Below are 19,519 nucleotides of genomic sequence, written 5' to 3'. Positions count from 1 at the left end.
TATTTGCTATTCATATATCTTCTTTGGTGAAATGTTTATTCATACCTTAGGTCAACTTTTATATGATTTTTTTGTCTTCTTATTTTTGAATTGTAAGAGTTTTTTGTATATTCTAGATAATAGTCCTTTATCATACATGTAATTTGCAAAAATATTTTCTCCCAATTTGTGGCTTATCTTTTCATTTTCTTAATGATGTCTTTGAACCACAAAAATTTTGAATTTTAATGAAGTCCAAGTTGTCAATTTTTTCTTTTCATGGCTCATACTTTTGGTGTTGTATGGAGGATGTTTTTGCCTACCCCAAGTTCCTGAAGATTTTCTCCTGTTTTCTTCCAAATGTTTTATATTTTAGCTTTCACATTTAGGTCTCTGATCCATCTTAAGTTAATTTTTGTATATGGTGTGATGTCTGAGTTTACCTTTTTGCATGTGGAGATACAATTTTCCCAACATTTTTTGTTAAAATGACTGTTCTTACTTCATTGAATTTTGTGTCAAAAATCAATTGACCTTAAATATAAAGGTTTATTTCTCTCAATTCAGTTGTATCTTTATATCTATCTTTATGCCAATGTTTACTACTGACTCTGATTTTTCTGAAATTCTGATGGTCTAAAGAGAGTCAGTGCAATTGGACATAAGACATTAAGCTAGATTTTTTAAAATAACAAATCCTCCCCACAAACAGAAATGGGAGAAAATAGGTGATTTAACAAATGATTTACATGACGGAAGAACCCAGAACCAGGGCTGTCTGTGGGACTGGAATGACTCTCCTGCAAAAAAGACCCACTGTATTGAATGGAAGCCCAAAGCAAATACAAGACTTGAATTAAGCAAGAGAGTTCTCAGGAGAGGGGGTCAGGAGATGGGAGAACTGAACCAGGTGGCCACTTAGGGAAAATATTTCTCTCTCCTGACCGCCCAACTCATCAAAGAATGTAAACTTGGAACAATTTAGTAAGAACCTCTGTTTATTTTTAGTGGAGATGTCTCTAAAAGACTATGATTTATGAAAAAAACACTCCTTGTTTTCCTTAAAAACAAAAAAGACAAAAACAAAGCCACTTTGATAAAGGAGAATAGTGGGAGGAGACTTTCATTTCTAGCTTTCCTTTTTTCTTACTCTTTCCATCCTTCCTCCAATTTGTAACATGTCAGGGATCTGCTGTTACTGGTCTAGACACAGAACCAGCCCTCCATGATCCTTTTTTAAATGGATATATCATCAGCAGCATAAATGCCACTTACAGTGATAACAATATAACAAGTTTAGTTTATGACTTATAATTTAGAGCAACATGCATGAGACAAAGAAGACATATGGACATTATCAAAGTCCACTGATATGTGTCCTGAGAAGTCTCCTTTACTGAATTATGCATGATAAAACATGAGTATTGAAATCGTTTCCTCAAAGGGAATACTGTTTCCTAAGCTTCTCGTAGACCAAGAGGAAAAGTTCACTGAAGCCACAGAGCTGACTATACAGAATAAATGGGCTTTTCCTGGAATCATGTTGAGAAGATGTGGCTTTGGCTCTTCATGGCTCTTGCCTGGAGCAGCCTGGGATCACTGAGACATCTTAGAGGATAGGCATAAGCTATAATTAATTTGGGGGCCTTCTGTATCTATAGGTGAAGTGAGCTCCACATCATGAAACATTACAATCTAAGTCCCTTCCTTAACCCACTGGGTTAAGTGAAAATAATACGACCTCTAGAATCAGGAACACGTTACAGTGAGTTTGAGCCAGTACATGGCTGGAGCCCATTGATGTTCAGTAGTCTTTTTTTTTTTTTTTTTTAAGCTTTTGCTTTCACTGATACTCCATATTATTTTTTTCTATTATTTCATTGATTTATTTCCCTTATTTTTTTTAATTGCTCTTTTTATTTTTTATTATTTATTTGGCTGTGTTGGGTCTTCATTGCTGTGCATGGGCTTTCTCTAGTTGCAGTGAGCGGGGGCTACTCTTCGTTGTGGTGCGTGGGCTTCTCATTTCTGTGGCTTCTCTTCTTGTGGAGCATGGGCTCTAGGCACGTGGACTTCAGTAGTTGTAGCACGTGGGCTCAGTAGTTGCGGAGGGTGGGCTCAGTAGTTGTGGCTTGCAGGCCCTAGAGCGCAGGCTCAGTAGTTGTGGTGCATGGGCTTAGTTGTTCTGCGGCATGTGGGATCTTCCTGGACCAGAGATCAAACCCGTGTCCCCTGCATAGGCAGGCGGATTCTTAACCACTGTGCCACCAGGGAAGTCCTGATGTTCAGTAGTCTTGGCTTCTCTCTCATGCCAGCCATTCTCCATCGTCCACTCCCTGCAGAAGGAAGCTCTCAGGAGAGCTAAGACACTGGACAGGAAAGTTATGATGAATGGCAAAGGAAACAGAAAGGTCTGATACAAAGGCATGGTTGAGTGCTTGCCATTCAAGCCAAAGCTTCGGATCTAAACATGTGAAAACACATAGACCCTTCAAAATGTTAAATCCACATGGATTTTATATTAAATTTTCTTGCAAATAACCGAACTAATACCAATGATTAAAGAACAAGTGCAGAACAAGAATTTGATGGATCTCAGCTGAGAACCACTATCCTAAGCCTGGCATATGTGCAAATCAAACAAGAAGCCCTTTTCTCCCTGTATACCACATTGAAGACAGGCAGAAACCCCGAACCCAGGGCTGGCCCAGGACAAAAAATGGGGAAAACTGTGTCTTCAAGCCTATTCACCCTGCTTTAGACACTCCCCTTTTCTGGTTTTTCCTCTTCCCTGATGGCCCTGGAGCCCTGCAGTGGCCCCTGCATCACTCACTCATGGTCTCCTAGATCTGGTCACTTAGGAAACACCTTCATCATTGCCACCCTCTCCTCAGAATGCACCTGGCCACCATTCTGTTTCTAATGGGCCTTCCAAGGAGAAGGCTGCAAGTCTACTCATATGGACTACTATGGACTCACTGTCTTTAGGCTTCTAGAGATTATTTTAGTCAACAGAAGCTAGTGGGGAGGGGCTTAGAGGCTAACAGAAGCTTTCAAAATCACACTCTTTTGTGGCCTGGAACTCACGCTATCTACTGTCCATCTCCCCTCTTTTCTTGGAGAAGTCTAGAGAAGCCAGGCCTGCCTAGGCCAGGTGCCTGGGGGAGCAGTGGCAATGTCTTTTTAGACTTTTTCTGCACAGTTAACCTCAATTATTGTAATGTATCTCTTGTCTGCTTGTGAATAAAATCATCCCAGGCTGGCCTCAGATGCTCTGTTAGTCACTGCTGTTCCGTGGGTCTCTGTTGTCAGCCTGGACACATGGATAGTGACAATCGCCACAGGCTGCCCTCTGCTCTGAGGCTTGGACACTTTGTTCTGACCACGCCGGGCTGTTAGCTTGGCTTCCTTTCCGTGGAAGCTGTGAAGTTCCCATTGTGTTGGGGCCGGCTGGGGCTCAGCAGAGTCATGTAGGGATGAATCTGCTCGAGGGTACACTGTCCACAGGGGTCTAGGGTGGAAGATTGGAGCTGCTGTGGAACCCCAAGGCTCAGTGTGGCTTCCCAGATGCTTCCTTGTTCCAGGAACCCAGGAAAGGGCTCAAAGAAGGAGCTGTTTATATACAAGGTGTACAGAGGAGCACTCTGGGGATGCAGTCATGGGAGGAGGGGTGGATGAGCAGTGATGGAGGAGGAGAAGGCAACCTTAATATATCTGGCTTTGGCTTATTGAGCCAAGCTCATTACCAGCAATTTTGGGGGAAAAAAAAATTCAGTGATTGTCATTAAAGGACTCAAATGATTTTTTCTTTTAAATGGTGGATTTTCTTTTCCTGTTTATAAAAACATCCATGCACAGTTAACCTTATTTCTGTAGTGAATACAAAACATGAAAAACACAAAAACTATCAATAGAAAAGCCAAAATCGTCTAAACAGAGATAACTGTTGTTAATATGTTAACATTTTGACAAATTCATCTGGTCTGTTTTCACATATATGTACAAATATATACATATATTTAAGTATATATAAAATTATGTATTGTATGTGTGTATATATTTTTAACTAAAGGAGGAAATCATGTGTATTACATCCTGTCTTTTTTACTCAGCATTATATATTTTTCTGTAAAATGATTTTAAGAGCTATTATTCCATCTTTTTCATGTACCATAATTTAGTCAGTCATCCCCCATTGTTGGGCATGTAGGTTGTCTGTAATTTTAACCTAAGTCTTTGCTCACCTTTATAAGTATATATTTAGAATACATTTCTAGAAGTGGAATACACAGGTTAAATTTTTTTTTTAACCTGTTTTTTTTTTGGCTGTGTTGGGTCTTCGTTGCTGCGCGTGCAGGCTTTCCTTAGGTGCGGCGAGCGGGGGCTACTCTTCGTTGCGGTGCGTGGGCTTCTCATTGTGGTGGCATCTCTTGTTGTGGAGCTCAGGCTCTAGGTGCATGGGCTTCAGTATTTGCAGCACGCAGGCTCAGTAGTTGTGGCGCATGGGCTTAGTTGCTCTGCGGCATCTGGGATCTTCCCTGACCAGGGATTGAACCTGTGTCCCCTGCATTGGCAGGTGATTCTTAACCACTGCACCACCAGCGAAGTCCCCACGTTAAATTTTTTATACACATGGACATATTTCTCTCCAGTAAAATTGTTCTAAATTATATTTGTACAAGTAGTATATGAAATGTCTGTTTCTCCTTGCAGTCTACATTGGATAGACTGTATCTTTGTTAATCTTTGTCAAGTTGAGAAGCATAAAGTTCTATCTCATTATTCTAATTTGAATCTTTTTGATTTTTGGTGTGGTTTAGTATTTTTTCATTTATTTATCGATGAAATATATACATACATATCACCAATAAATGGGGTGTCCCTATTTTTAATAGCTTTGTAAGAGCTATTTATATATTAGGATGCCTTCTCTTTCTTTTATGTAATGTAAATAGTTTTATAATTTATATTCTTTTAATTTTAGTTTGTAATTATTCAAATGTCATGTAATCAAATATACTTATCTTTTTACTTTAGAGTGTCTATGCTTGATGCTATCTCGGAAGATTGTTTCTCCTGTAGGATATAATATTCATCTTTTTTTCTAATATTTAGAAATAATTTTTAAATGTTTAAAGTAACTCTTTAATCATTTGTAATTTTGGGTACATGGTATAAGGAAGAAATCTTACTTCCTTCCCTGACCTCTTGAGGTTAACCTATTTTCCCAGCACCATTTATTAAACAATAGAGTCATCCTTCATTGGTACAAAATGCCACCTTGTTGATATATGAAATCTTACACAGAAACAGAACTCTGTTTCTGGGCACTTTATATAATTTCATTCATCTATCTGTACAGTTCTGAAGCAATACACACTACTTTAGTAATCATAGATTCTTCCTGCCCTTATATTTATTGATTTATTTTTCATTTCTTCCAATTTCAGCTTATTAGTTTTTATGTCTCCTTTAATGAGTCTTTTCCTTCTTTATTTTGGTATTTTGGCTTTCTTTTTAATGTCTTCAGTGAATTTTAGTACACTTTTTTAGTCTTTATTTACTGTGTTGAATATTATAAATATAATTATGATTACATTGATCGCATACTACAGATTTTAAAATATGATGATCTCATTATTATTACTTTCTAAGGATTCTTTAATTATAGTTTTGCTTTTTTATTTGTCCCAAGAATTATTTCTAAAAGGATCTTTGAATAATCAAGTAGTGATTTAATTTCTAATAATTTTATTATTAAAATAAAATATAAAATGTCTTATTTGGGAAAGTTATTACTGTTTTCTCTGTAACCCAAAGCATGTAAAGAATAGGGAAAAATATTTATCTGTTTATTTGGTCCAAAAGTCAATATATATAAAATGAGCCAACTGTATCAATTATATTTCTCAAATTCTCTTTCTCTTTACTGACTCCAGTCTGGCAAAAAAAAAAACGAGAGAATATTGTTAAAGTCTTTCCCTGTTTTTGTACTTCTGTAAATTCCTTCATAAGTTTCAGGGTTTTGCTTTATGTGTTTTGATGCTGTGTTATTCTGTTCATAAGGGGTTAATGTTAATGGGACAAACTGATACACCACCTGAGAAACAATAAGAACATTAATTCTGTGATACTTCTACCCAAAATGCAAAATCTAATCTATTCATGAAGAAATACCAGATAAACCCAAATTGAGGAATTTTCTATAAAATAATTGGTCTGTAATCTTTTCGAAAAAGTTGAAGTCACAAAACTCAAGGAAAGACTGAAGAAATATTCTAGATTGCTGGGGATTAAAAGATATCACAACTAAATCTAACACACAGTCCTGTATTGGGTGCTTTTTACCGTAAAGAACATTGTTTGGACAATTGGCAAAACTTGAATGGGGTCTGTGAATTAGAGACTAGTAATGTATCAGTGTGAGTGTCTGGATTTTGATGTTTGTAATGTGGTTAGGTAGGAAAATATCCTTTTAGCAGGAATTGTACACTCAGGTATTTTTGGGGGGGTCATGGCATATCTTGTCAGTAATTTACTCTCAAAAGGTTTAGAAAAAAGTTCTTCACACTCTTGAAGGTTTTCTGTAAATTTGAAATTATTTTAAAAGGAAAAGACTAGTTTAACATACATATCTTTTTCTTTTAATTAATTAATTAATTAATTAATTTTTGGCTGTGTTGGGTCTTCGTTTCTGTGCGCGGGCTTTCTCTAGTTGCAGCGAGCGGGGGCCACTCTTCATCGCGGTGCGCGGGCCTCTCACTGCTGCGGCCTCTCTTGCTGCGGAACACAGGCTCCAGACGCGCAGGCTCAGTAGTTGTGGCTCATGGGCTTTGTTGCTCCGCGGCACGTGGGATCTTCCCAGACCAGGGCTCGAACCCATGTCCCCTGCATTGGCAGGCAGACTCTCAACCACTGCGCCACCAGGGAAGCCCCCATACATATCTTTTGAGTCATCTGGACCTCCTCCTTGTAACCAAGTCCTGTCATACAGCTTGCCTTCATGGTCAGGTTGCTGCCAATTAACATCACAATAAAGTGATAGTTTTCAACCTTGAATATGTTAGTGACCACATCTGAGTACTCTCCGTCCAGAGGGGGCCCAGCCTGTGGCCTGACAGAGGAATGAAATGAATTCTGCCAAAAGCAGTAGCCCTTTTGCCTCGATTGCTTTTTATGGGGACTAAGTGTGCCCTGCCCAATGCCCAATGTCCTTGAGGATCTGCAGGTATCCCTGTTTCTGGCAACCTCTGTAGGGGGAAGTTGGGCAGGTCATTGCCAGGAGACTCAGATTCTTGTCTTGCCCTGCAAACCAGCTGTGTGACACAGGGGAAATCACTGAAGCTCTCAATGACTCAGTTTTTCTATTCTGTAAATGGAGAGGGTGGGAGTCTAGGCTCATTCCAGGTCCAAAATTATGATTTTGAACATTGATGAGTACAAACATTTTTAAGACTTTGGAGAAAAGGGAGGTCCATTTGTGCTGGAGCAAATAGAAAAGCATTGGTGAAGGTGCTGGGAGAGGTGTTGGGCCTTCAGTGTGGGGCAGGATATGGACCTTTTGTCAGGAGGAGGAAACACTGGAGAAAACCCGTGCCCTGGGGGCAGATCTGGAGAAAAGGCAGAGAGGTTGGGTGCATTATGGTGAAGAAGGCACAGGATGGGGCAGGCCCGGCTTGGAGTGTGGTTACTCATCTTTTCCCCACGTGAACTCTGGCCCATGAAGATCCTGGCACAAGTTTTTGCTTCTAAGGTTGATCTGTGGATGAAACTCATGAGTGTTTTTCAGTACTACTGGGAAACGCTCAGCAGTTAAAAGTAGACCAAATCTGCCTTCTAACACTAGAATTATGAATGCAGTACTTTAAGGGGATACTAGGCTTGTTTTTTCTTAAACTAGTGGGCAGAGTTGAGGAGCGGGAAGGAACTGGAAAGAAAGAAGAACCATAAAAATTAATTCGGCATTGCCTTATGAAATTTAATATGCTATGGTTGGGCCTTGTGGGTGCTTTATTATTTTTTTCCCCTCTCTCTAAGAAAGGGTCTGGGTAGGGTCCATGTGTAAGAACAGAAAGCAAACAAAATGGGACTTGCAAACTGTGGAATGACTCATGGGAGCTCAGTAGACCACATACTCCTTGTTTCAGTGACCCTGATACCAAAGACTCACTATCCATCGTGCCCACACGCTCTCTGGAGAGGCAACCCTTCGGCAGCAGAGGATGGGGAACTGCCCAGGAGTACGTGAATCTGGCGGGGATGCCAAGGGCTCATGTGGGGCTAATGGACCCTGCCTGCTGTGAGGGACACACTGGCCCTGTCTCGTGGTGACGTAGGGGTGTGATACCGCTTGGCTGTTGGCCCTTGAGTGGTCAAGCAGGGAAGAATCTGTCCCAGGGGACTGATGTCAGGCTTGGTTGGGCCCCATGGCTAGGAAATTCTTCATTTATATAAAGGAAATAAAAATGTGGGCAGACTGTTTTGAGAAAGACAGACAAAAGCAGCCTGGAGGAGAGAAGATCCTGTACCCAATGGCTAAGTGGAGCGTGGAGCCCTGGCAGGGAGGAGAGGAAAGGCAGGCCTGGGCGGAGGGCCATGGGCGGCAGCCCGATGGGAGCACCATTATCCTGCCCCCTCCTGCCTGCCGTGGTCGGGAACACAAAGAGAAAGAGGGTGGGGTGGGAGGCCTTGGCCCCTCTCCCTGCAGAGGTCGGTCCGCTGGCTTATTGCGTTTAATGAATTGCAGCTTGTGAAAGGCTTTGAAGCTCAAAGGCAGAGCCTGAGCGCTGAGGATTCTTTTTCTTAAATCATTTTATTCTATGATTTGAAAAACAAAATCTCTCTGGAGCAGAGAGCAACAGTCAAGGCTGCCAACCTCCAGTTGTGGTAACTTTTTTTCCCCCCTTTCCAACTGCAGTTAAATGATGAAGACTACAAAATGTGGAAAAACTGGAGCCCAAGAAGACAATGGGTTTGACATTTAGGCAGGAGGCAGGGGGAAATGGTAAAGGAGCTTCGGTTGGAGCACTGATAATTAGCCCAATTAGCTTGTGCATAACCCGTAAATGTAAGGAGCACAGAAACCTGGAGACCAAATCACTGTGGTGCCCCTGGGAAAATCTCTCTATGCTGGAACTATCTCACTAAACGGACATAAAAATCATATGGTGTGTATCTTTCAGTGGTAATTAACCTCAGTTACCATCCTATAGTCCATAAAGACAGCTGCGTGGAATAGGGTCCGGGAGGGATCTGTAGCTGAGTCTGGACTGTCTCTGCGAGTTACCTTATAGACGGGGGCTGCCTTTGGGGCATTTTCAGACCTGGTGTAAATCCTAAACAACACTGTGTGCTCCCAGCTATAAAAGAGAGAGTAGCAGGTGTGTCTCCCCAACCAACCCTTTATTGCCTGGGCGTTGTGACAGCATCTGGCTGCTGCACCTTAGTAATGAGCCAAGAAAAGCAAGGAAAGGAAGGGAATTGAATTCACCAGGGTTTTTTCAGGTATCTTGAAGAAAAAAGTGGAGCCCAGCTTTCTGATTCACATAGCTCCTTTCTCTGAAGAACCCCTCGCTGGTATTAGCACTTTAGGCTGTCTCTAGTTTTATTTTGAAATTATCAGAGGTATTTTGTATTTTCCCTCATTAAGAGAAACTCGGTATTTCTACAAACATCAGAATACTGCACGTCTGTTCCTCAGAAACATTTAAAAAAATTGTCTCTCCTCCTGTGTCTTGCTCCTCTCCACTCCTCTCCCCTTTCTTCCCCTCTCTTCTCTCTTTCTCCCCTCCTCCCCCTCCGACTCCCCCCTCCCTCCGCCTCCCTCTCTGGCTCCCCTTCCCCTTCTCCCCCTCCTCCTCCTCCTCTTCCTTCTTCCTCCTCTCATTCCTCCCCTCCTTCTCCTTCCCTTCCTCTTCTTCTTTTCTTCCTCCTCCTCTTTTTCTCTCTCTGCTTTGGGCAACTTATTTTTCTAATTATTTTACACATTTCTAGGGTTTACCATTCATAAAATGTCTTATTTGTATTTCCTTTTCTACTCCCTTTTTAAACAAGACTAAAGGAATACTGGATTTTAGTTGGAGTTGTCCACACTCCTATTCTCCATCATCTCGGTCACATTTCTGCAGCGTCTTTGCTATGGTGCATTCATATATTCATGGACAAGCATTTGGTGCTCATTCTCCTTTCCTACTCTTCTCTTAGGTTGTACTCTCATCTACCCTGAGACTTTCTATTAGTGTCTCTCATTACTTCTCAAATCTATCTTTATTTAAAACATCTGCCTGTTGTTAATGGTTTTTAAATGTTGTTACTGTGATTTATTATTAGAAATATATGTTTTGCCTTCCTCCCTGTTTCTGGCAAGAACTCCTAAAACCCTCAGAATTTCTTAAATGAAGCTACCAATTGGTCAAGGTATCTCATCTTATGTTAATGAGGTGACATTTGGAAAGCTCCTAGGTAACCAAAGGATGTGGGCTGGTTGCCAGGGGAACCAGCCTTGATTAGAGGGTTGGAATTTTCAGCCCCACCCTCTGACCTCTGGGGTGGGGAGAGGGGCTGCAGATTGAATTCATCCACCCATGGCCAATGATTTAATCAATTATGCCTGTGGAAAGAAGCCTCCATAAAACCCCAAAAGGATGAGCTTTCAGAGAGCTTCCAGGTTGGTGAACCAAACAGAAAACATCCATGTGCTGGGCCCCAAATTCCATGGGGCAGAAATTCCTACCTTGAAGACCTCGACCTAGGTATCTTCATCTGGATGTTGAGTAGTATCCTTTGAAATCAATTTGGCAATCTATTAGGTAAACTAATTTCCTGAGTTCTGTGAGCTGCACTAGTAAATGAATCAAACCTGAGGAGGTGGTTGTGGGAACCTCTGATTTGTAGCTGGTTAGTCAGAAGCACAGGTGACAACCTTGACTTGCAATTGGTATCTGAAGCGGGGGTGTAGTCTTGTGGGACTAAGCCTTGTGGAATCTGACATTATCTCTAGGTAGTTAGTGTCAGAATTGAGTTAAATTTATGGGACATGCGGTCACTATCCACAGAGAATTGAGTTAATTTCTTGGTGGTGGGTTGAAAAAACACGCATTGGAATCAGTGTCAGAATGGGAAATATTTTGGTTGCATAATCCTTGCAAATACCTTTGATATTTTTCCATTGTACACTCTTTCTTGATTTTCCTTTCTAGGTTGCTTATCTTTGTCTTCCACTCCGCCGTCTTTATTTACTATATCCTTTCCAAGATAGCCATATAATATAGAAGAAAGACAAGTCTGGGTTCCAGCCTTGGCTCAATTTAATCTTGGGCAAATTACATAACCTCTCAGCCTCAGCTTTCTTGACTACGAAATGGGAATAATAAAGCCAAGCTCTGAGAGCTATTATGATGACTAAATTAAACAGCATAGCTGGAACCTCTCACTCAGTGCCTGGTATATTGTAGGTGTCCAAAAATGTTAGGTTCCCTTTTCCATTTCAGGCAAACCCTATTCATTTTATAAATTCTTTGGAAGGAAATAACTACCCATGAGACTTTCAATACTGGCAAGTGGAACTTGAGGCCTTATCTCCCATTACTGTTATCTTCTGACTTGTTGGGATTAAAACATCTGAAGAGAAATCTTTAGTGTGTAGGTTTCAGTCATGCCAAACGTCCTCTTTGAGGAGCGAGCCTCCTCACCATGCTCTGTGAGAGCTACGGAGGTATGACAGCTCTTGTTCTATAGGTTCAGGCAAGTTACAGAAGTCTGTGCCATCACTGGGGGGAGTTGTATCATTATACTCCTTTCTGAAAGTCTCTACCATCCCTAGTGAATGGGAGAGGGGAGGAGGGAGGCTGTCTAAGGTCCAGAACACAGAAGTTGTTGGGGAAGAAAAAATGGAAGAACGAAGTCCTGTTAGGTCCTTGCACAGTGTAATCAAAGTACCCGGCTGTCTCTATTTCAGGTATTTTATGTTATTGCACTGCATCAAATTCGCTATTGAATCAACCAATGGTTAGCTATTCCATGAGAAAATTGTGAGCAATAGTGTAAGACGGGGAGAGAGAGAGGGACACACTATTTTAGAGAAAGAAAAACTCAAACTCTCAGAGAACATTGGTAATGAGGTTGCAGCTGTGTGGGTGCCTCAATGGCTGAGTTCACTGTGGGGTCAAAATGACAGCACCAGGGTAGCTCAAGAGACATGGAAAATGCAAAGTATTCTAAATTATGGGAACCCAACCTAAGACCTGGGATGGTGGAGGAAAAAAAGAGTCATTCCCATAGGGTCAAGTCCTGCCCATGTAAAGGAGGCATTCACTTCAAAGGGGAGCTTCACTTCAAAGCCACAGTCTTCAGGATGGAGGTCCTGGGCCACTATAGAGAGTTTTATTTGAGCTGAGAAATTGTTACAAGAGAAACAGGTGTCTCTAGCTCCTTCCTTTTTCTTTTTCTCTACCTGGACTTGAGCACACCAGCCATCCTTCTCAGATTCTCTTTTAGGAAGTATAGAAGGGAACAAAAGCCAAAGAATGGCATTCTGTATTTGAAGCTCTTCCTTGAGTCCTTTTAGAATACGATTGTTGATGATCAGAGAGAGGCATTAGAGTCATGGTTCTCAAAGTGTGAACCCCTGACCTACTGAATCAGAAGTTCTCAGGTAAGGCTCAGCATTTCGTTTTGACAAGCCTTCCAGGTGATTCTGATGTCCTCTTAAATTTGAGAACCTCCAGATTAGAGCAGAGGGTTGAAAAATGCAGACTATGTTATGCAGTTCTAATCCCAATTCTGCAATATTTGGTGTGATATCCAAGGGCTCTTACAAGGATCATGTGAGAAAATGCCTGTCCATAGGTATTTAACAGAATCAGCATCATAGCTGGCACATAGTAGATGCTATCTGTGGACTTGGGGAGGGGGGTTGTGAGTTTGTTTGTTGGAAGACTTTCCAAGAGAATTTGATTTTGCTTATCAAGACTCTCTCCACCTTGTTAAACGTCCTGTGTTCTGAATGACGTGGTCTTCCTTATGTCCTGCTACTATCTAAAAAGCATGGAAAATGTTGCCTTGTGGGTACCCTGCTGGTGAGTGGAATGGCCCCACCAAGAACAGTGAAAACATAGGCTGACTGAGGCCAGAGCTGGATTTTGTTTTTTGGAAAATGGGTGGAGGGAGTGGGAGTTACCCAGTTTTTTTCCCCTTTGGCGACACTGTTCTTTCTGAACCCTGAGGAGTAATGAAGAGAGAAAAATGAACATTTTTGTGGTTCAGTTGACATTAAAATGGGAAAAAGCACATCACTGGAATTAGAATGTCCTGTTAAATTAGTCACTTTTTCTTCTAAAATTAAAAGGTCTCTGCAAGCTGGAAAAAGAACAAGCCTTCGATGACCTCATAACTCATTATTTCTAAGGAATATACTTAATTCCCAGCAGAGATAAACTGAAATCGATTTTCCATTTTTGTCGACCATTGACTGGCGGCCTTGCGAGTCCTTGTGACGGAGAATACGTACTTTTTGAGGGGTTGGCAGGGCTGATGGGGAGAAGGGGTTGCTGTTGTTGGTAACCTTGAGGGCAGCTGCTGAAGATCTGTTTTCCTTCACAAGCTGTCCTGAGCCTCTCAGAAACTGAAGAAGAGGGACTTGGGCTGGATTTTTCATCATAAGACCTATCCAGCTGTACACACAGCCACTATTGCAACTGAGATCCTCTTTCTAGGCCATTAGGAAAGAATGTGCCAGGCACCACCTGCTGATAAGGAGTGAGAGAGAAGGGCACTGGAGCCTTCACTGACAGGAGGATGGTTGTTAGAAAGAGAGTCTACTCTGATGCTTTCTGGAATATTCTTTGCCCCCCATCCCCCAGACCTCTGAGCTTGTGGTTCATCAGAGCTGTAGCTGAACTCTGAACTCTTAGAGAGCCCCTCCCAATGCCAGGATTATACCTATTCCTTATATCAGTGTTCCTTTCTGTGGTTAGACCAGAAAAAAAATTCTCTGGATATGGTTCAAGTATCTTGCGCTATGACAGAGTGGGTGAACACTGGAACCCTGTGTGAGTGACATCATAGTAATTACCCTGCCCCCCAAAGTCAATAAACTAAGAATATAGATCATCACAGAATTCAGCAGTGACAACTAAGCCCCAACCTCAGTGAAATGTCTGCTGATTTTCAAACACCGATTTCATGTTGAATTGACAGTTACCAGCGGTGCAAACACAAGATGATAGGAACGGAAGTCACGAATGAGCTGTACCTCAGAAAAATGTATAGTACTAAATTTAACATTTTGTAACTTAATTCCACATAAATATGCTCACATTCATTTTTACAGCATTCATTAAATTGAAATTCTGCTCCAGGCAAAAACCAAATCATTTGTGGGTTGACGACATGATGCAAAGTAGCTGAATAGTGAGCAGATCTGTATCTCCTTAGCTATATTAACAACCTAAATAAATTGCAGCTAAATAGCAGATTGACATATATCACTAAAATTTGAGCCATTGTTTAGCAGCACTCGCTCACCCTAGAATGATAGCATAGTTTCTGGGGACCTGGCCAGGAGACTATTCCCTCACAGGCCCCTTGGTCAGGCTCATGTCCCTGTAGTAGGCTGGATAATGGCCGTCAAAGATCCTAATCCCTGGCATCTGTGAATGTTAAGGTATATGACAGAGTCTTTGCAGGTGTGATTAAGTTAAAGTTCTTGAGATGGGGACATTATCCTGTATTATCAGGGTGGGCTCCAAATGTAATCACATGTATCCTTACAAGAGTGAGGCAGAGGCAGATTTGCCAGACAAAGAAGAGAAAATGATCTGTAGCCAGAGCCAGGGTAGATTTGAAGGTGCTGGTTGTGAAGATTGGAGTGATGTGGCCACAAGCCAAAGGATGGCGCAGCTACCAGAAGCTGGAAGGGGCGAGGTGTAGATGTTTCCTGAGAGCCTCTGGAAGGAGTGTAGCCCTGCCAACACCTTGATTTCAGCCCAGTGATAGTGAGTTTGGACCTCTGGCCTCCAGAGCTGTAAGAGAATAAATGTATGTTGTTTTAAGCTAACCAGGATGTGGTAATTTGTTACAGCAGCCCCAGGAAACTAATATAGTATGTACAGTCTCTCCCTAAGGGTGAATATGATTGGAGGACTGAGGTGCTCAGGCAGACTTAATTCCGACAACTGCCATATCTCTGAGCCTCGTTGCATTTAATCACTGATTCTCCCACAAGATACCTGGGGTCCTTATGGGAATAAACTGCCTCTCATCTGCTCTCTATTCATGCCCAGTGGAATGGTGGAATATATAGGAAGCCCACAGCTTGGACCCTCGTTCTGGATCCTATTACACAAATCACCCTATTCAGGACACAGATGTAAATTCAGGAGAATGTAACCCATTCCAAAAAAAAAAGCCACTCAGCGTGGTATTTTTCTTTTATTCACTCAGTCATTTAGCAATTTTTAAAATTTTCTGCACCGCACGGCTTGCAGGATCTTAATTCCCCGACCAGGGATTGAAACCAGGCCCTCGGCAGTGAAAGCTCAAAGTCCTAACCACTGGACTGCCAGGGAATTCCCAGCAATTATTTTTGAAGAGCCTACTCTGTGCCATGAACTGTGTACTTTTAGAAACTCAGCAATCATTTATCTCCCAGCTCTTCACCTCTAAGTCAAAATTCAACTGAATCTCATTTAGTGGGAAGTTTACACAGAAAGGAGAAGGGCTACTTTTCCTGCTTAAAGAAACGCCCTTCCCAGAATCTGATCTCACTTGTAAATCGTTTCCGGGCATAGTGGATGAGGAGTGATTTATTTCTTCTCCCACCCAGTACAAAAGTTAAGCCATTTCTGGATACACAAGCCTAGGATGTTGCCTATGATGACAATATTCAGTCTCATCAGGTTTGCTCTTGTTGTTAAATGATTTCAGATGATACCACTATCTGTATTTGTACTTCCAAAATATCCATTGGATTTTAGAATAGGGACCTCAGAGATCCAGGTCAGTGTCACATTATTCTATGTTGTGTGATGGCTAACAGTGTCAAGCCTAGGAGCTTGTATATGATGAAATTAAGTTAATTGTAATAGAGAGGCATATGGTAAATTAACCAGACTGATTCCATTGAGCTTTATATATTAAAGTATAATTCAGATAGATTCTAAATGTTAAAATCAATTGAGTAACTTTTGCAATATGCGTTGATCTTTATACCTCAGTGGATCTGTGTACTGGCTGAAAGTCTGAGCATCTCTGGATCTTGACAGTTTTTCACAGGCTGTCTTAGTGCCTGAAATAGTGGTTAAGAACCTGAACACTGGATGCAGGAATTGAGAATCTAAATCTCTTCTCTAACCACTTACAAGCCATGTAACCAGAGAGGTATGACCTCTCTGGGTTTTGGTATCCAAACATGAAAAAATAAGAATACGATAGTTCTTATCTCACAGGGTCTTTGCAAGGATTTTCTGAGACATGGATATAAAGTCTATAGTATAATACTTCCCACTAAGATGAGGAACACAACAAGAATGTCCCCTCTCATCACGTCTTTCAGCATCATACTGGAAGTCCTAGCTAATACAGTATGAAAAGAAAAGATATACAGATTGGGAAGGGAGATATAAAATTGTCTTTGCATATGATGTGATTGTCTACATAGAAAGCTCAAAAAAATTAACAACAACAACAACAACAAAATTCCTGCAACTAATAAGTAATTTTAGCAAGGTCACAGGATACAACATTAATATAGAAAATTCAATGACTTCCCTGGACACCAGCAATGAACAAGTGAATTTGGAGTTAGAAACACAATACCATTAATATCACCCCCCTCCAAAAGTAGTACTTAGGTATAAATCTAACAAAATGTGCTTAAGATCTATATGAGAAAAACTATTAAAACTTTGATGGAAGAAATAACAGAAGAGCTAAGTAAATGCGGAGAGATGCCATGTTCATGGATAGGAAGACTGAGTATTGTCAAGATGTCAATTCTTCCCAACTTGATCTATAAATTCAAGGCATTGCCAGTCAGAATCCCAGCAAGTTATTTTGTGGATATTGGCAAACTTATTCTAAAGTTTATATGGAGAGGCAAAAGATGCAGAATAGCCAGCACAACGTCGAAGGAAAAGAGCAAATTTGGAAGGCTGACACTACCTAATTTTAAGACTTACTATAAAGTTACAGTAATCAAGACAGTGTGGTAGTGGTGAAAGAACAGACAAATAGATCAATGGAATGGAATAGCGAGCTCAGGAATAGACCCACGTAAATGTAGTCAACTAATCTTTGAAAAGGAGCAAAGACAATACAATGAAGCAAAGATAGTTTTCTTAACAAATGGTGCTGGAACAACTGGACATCTATGTGCAAAAAAAAATAATCTAGAAACATATCTTACACAATTCACAAAAGTGAACACAAAATGACTCATAGACCTAAATGTAAAACATAAAACTGTAAGACTCCTAGAAGACAACACAAGAGAAAATCTAGATGCCCTTGGGTATGGCAATGACTTTTTTTTTTTTTTTTTAATAAATTTATTTATTTATTTATTTTTGCTGTGTTGGGTCTTCGTTTCTGTGCAAGGGCTTTCTCTAGTTGCAGAGAGCGGGGGCCACTCTTCATCGCGGTGCGCGGGCCTCTCACTGTCGCGGTCTCTCTTGTTGCGGAGCACAGGCTCCAGACGCGCAGGCTCAGTAGTTGTGGCTCACGGGCCCGGTTGCTCCGCGGCATGTGGGATCCTCCCAGACCAGGGCTCGAACCCATGTCTCCTGCATTGGCAGGCGGATTCTCAACCACTGCACCACCAGGGAAGCCCGGCAATGACTTTTTAGATGTAACACCAAAGGCATAATCCATGAAAGAAAAATTGATAAATTGGACTGCAGTAAAAACAAATGAACAAACAAACAAAAAAACTTCTTCTCTGAGAAAGATACTGCCTATAGAGTAAGAGAAGCCACAGACTGGGAGAAAGTATTTGCAAAAGACATATCTGTTAAAGGACTTTTATTCAAAATATTTAAATTATATAGCATAACATTTGGCCCAGTTAATGCTCACCAAGTGTTAGCTATTATTGTTATTTGATCATTGCTTTTTCATTTTGACTCAGTATCCTTCCATTACCAGAAGTTTTCTCGTGTAAGTTTTTGACAGTAGCAGTTGGTTTATTCCATCCAAATATTTCTCTCAGTCAAATCCTGAGAGCTGGCCAGCTGATATCATTGAGGGTTTATTGGGCTCCTCTTCTAGACAAGCCTTGAAGGCAATGTGTTTGGTGGACTTGGGGTCAAGCAACAGTCCCCGGAAGCCCATCTGTTTTTGGGCAGATCAGAGATAGTACCAGGGAGTGTAGGCTCGTCTCATTCCACTGCTTTCTCAGTGAGAAAAGTGAGTGGGGTTGATGACAGGTAGATACAGCCCTCGGGGAGCAGACATCGCTGTGCATCTGTGCAGAGTGGCTGTGGAGAACTGACTAAACCAAACTTGAAAACAGTACCACTCTAGGGAAGCACCTCCCTGGCCTGCCCGTCCTTTAGGAGAGCTGCCCATCTTGGGGCAGAATTCTGGAGATTCCCTCCACTCTTTCTTGCCCACCCCGTGCTGTGGGCACACCCAGTCACACTGCCATGGGGCTCAGAGACAGGGAGGTCAGGCGGCAGCTGCTGGGTGGCGTTTGCATAGCTTTTGGCCCACGGTAGAGAGTGGACTGTGTGTGAATGCAGGGTGGTCGGAATGGTGGCCCCCAAGAGTGTGGAGTGCCTCCTTCACCGCCCTCGCTCTGCCCCAATCTCTCTCCTATCCTCCCCTCTGGGTTGCCTCCTGTGGAAGTAACAAGTTTCCTTCAACTTCTGGTCAAATGAATGAAAGAACAGGTTTTAGAGGAATAATAAAGTATCGTAAATGAAGATTAGAGTTTCAGATTTGGGGTTTCCCTTCAATTGTTGTGAATACTTAATTGCTTATTAAATATTCATGAGATGTTGGCAGCATATAGAAGATAAAGGGAGAGTTTCTGGTCAGTGGGTTTATGTTCTTTTTTAACTTTTTTTAATCGGAGTATAGTTGATTTACAATATTGTGTTAGTTTCAGGTGTACAGCAAAGTGATTCGGTTTTTTTATATACATATATATATATATATGTATGTGTATATGTATATATATTCTTTTTAAAAATTCTTTTCCATTATAGGTTATTTTAAGATATTGGATACTGTTCTCTGTGCTATATAGTAAATCCTTGTTCAACTATTTTATATACAGTAAGGTGTATCTGTTAATCCCATACTCTTAATTTATCCTCCCCCTCACTCTGCCACTTCCCTTTGGTAACCATAAGTTTGTTTGCTATGTCTGTGAACCTAGTGGGTTTGTATTCTCATCAAAAATGCGAGAAAGCAAAGCTATAACACAGAGGCATTCTAGGTAAAAAGTTAGACAAAGTTTCCTGGTGAACTGCTGAGAGCATCTCATTTCATTTTCCCTTTGCCCTTGGGTCTGTTCTGACCCTTCAACCTTACATCATTG

General features: G+C 41.3%; 1 long non-coding RNA gene across 3 annotated transcripts in view; it reads left to right on the top strand.

Annotated features, from left to right (window-relative positions):
- LOC309619402 overlaps positions 1 to 19,519 on the top strand; it is a 576,205-nt gene that overhangs the window by 465,641 nt on the left and 91,045 nt on the right. The gene's annotated exons all lie outside the window — the stretch shown is intronic.

This window comes from Balaenoptera borealis (genome assembly GCF_965194805.1).
Source record: "Balaenoptera borealis genome assembly, chromosome: 2".
Taxonomy (NCBI): domain Eukaryota; kingdom Metazoa; phylum Chordata; class Mammalia; order Artiodactyla; family Balaenopteridae; genus Balaenoptera; species Balaenoptera borealis.
Note: the sequence above shows the minus strand (reverse complement) of the source record. Positions and strands in the feature narration are given on the sequence as shown.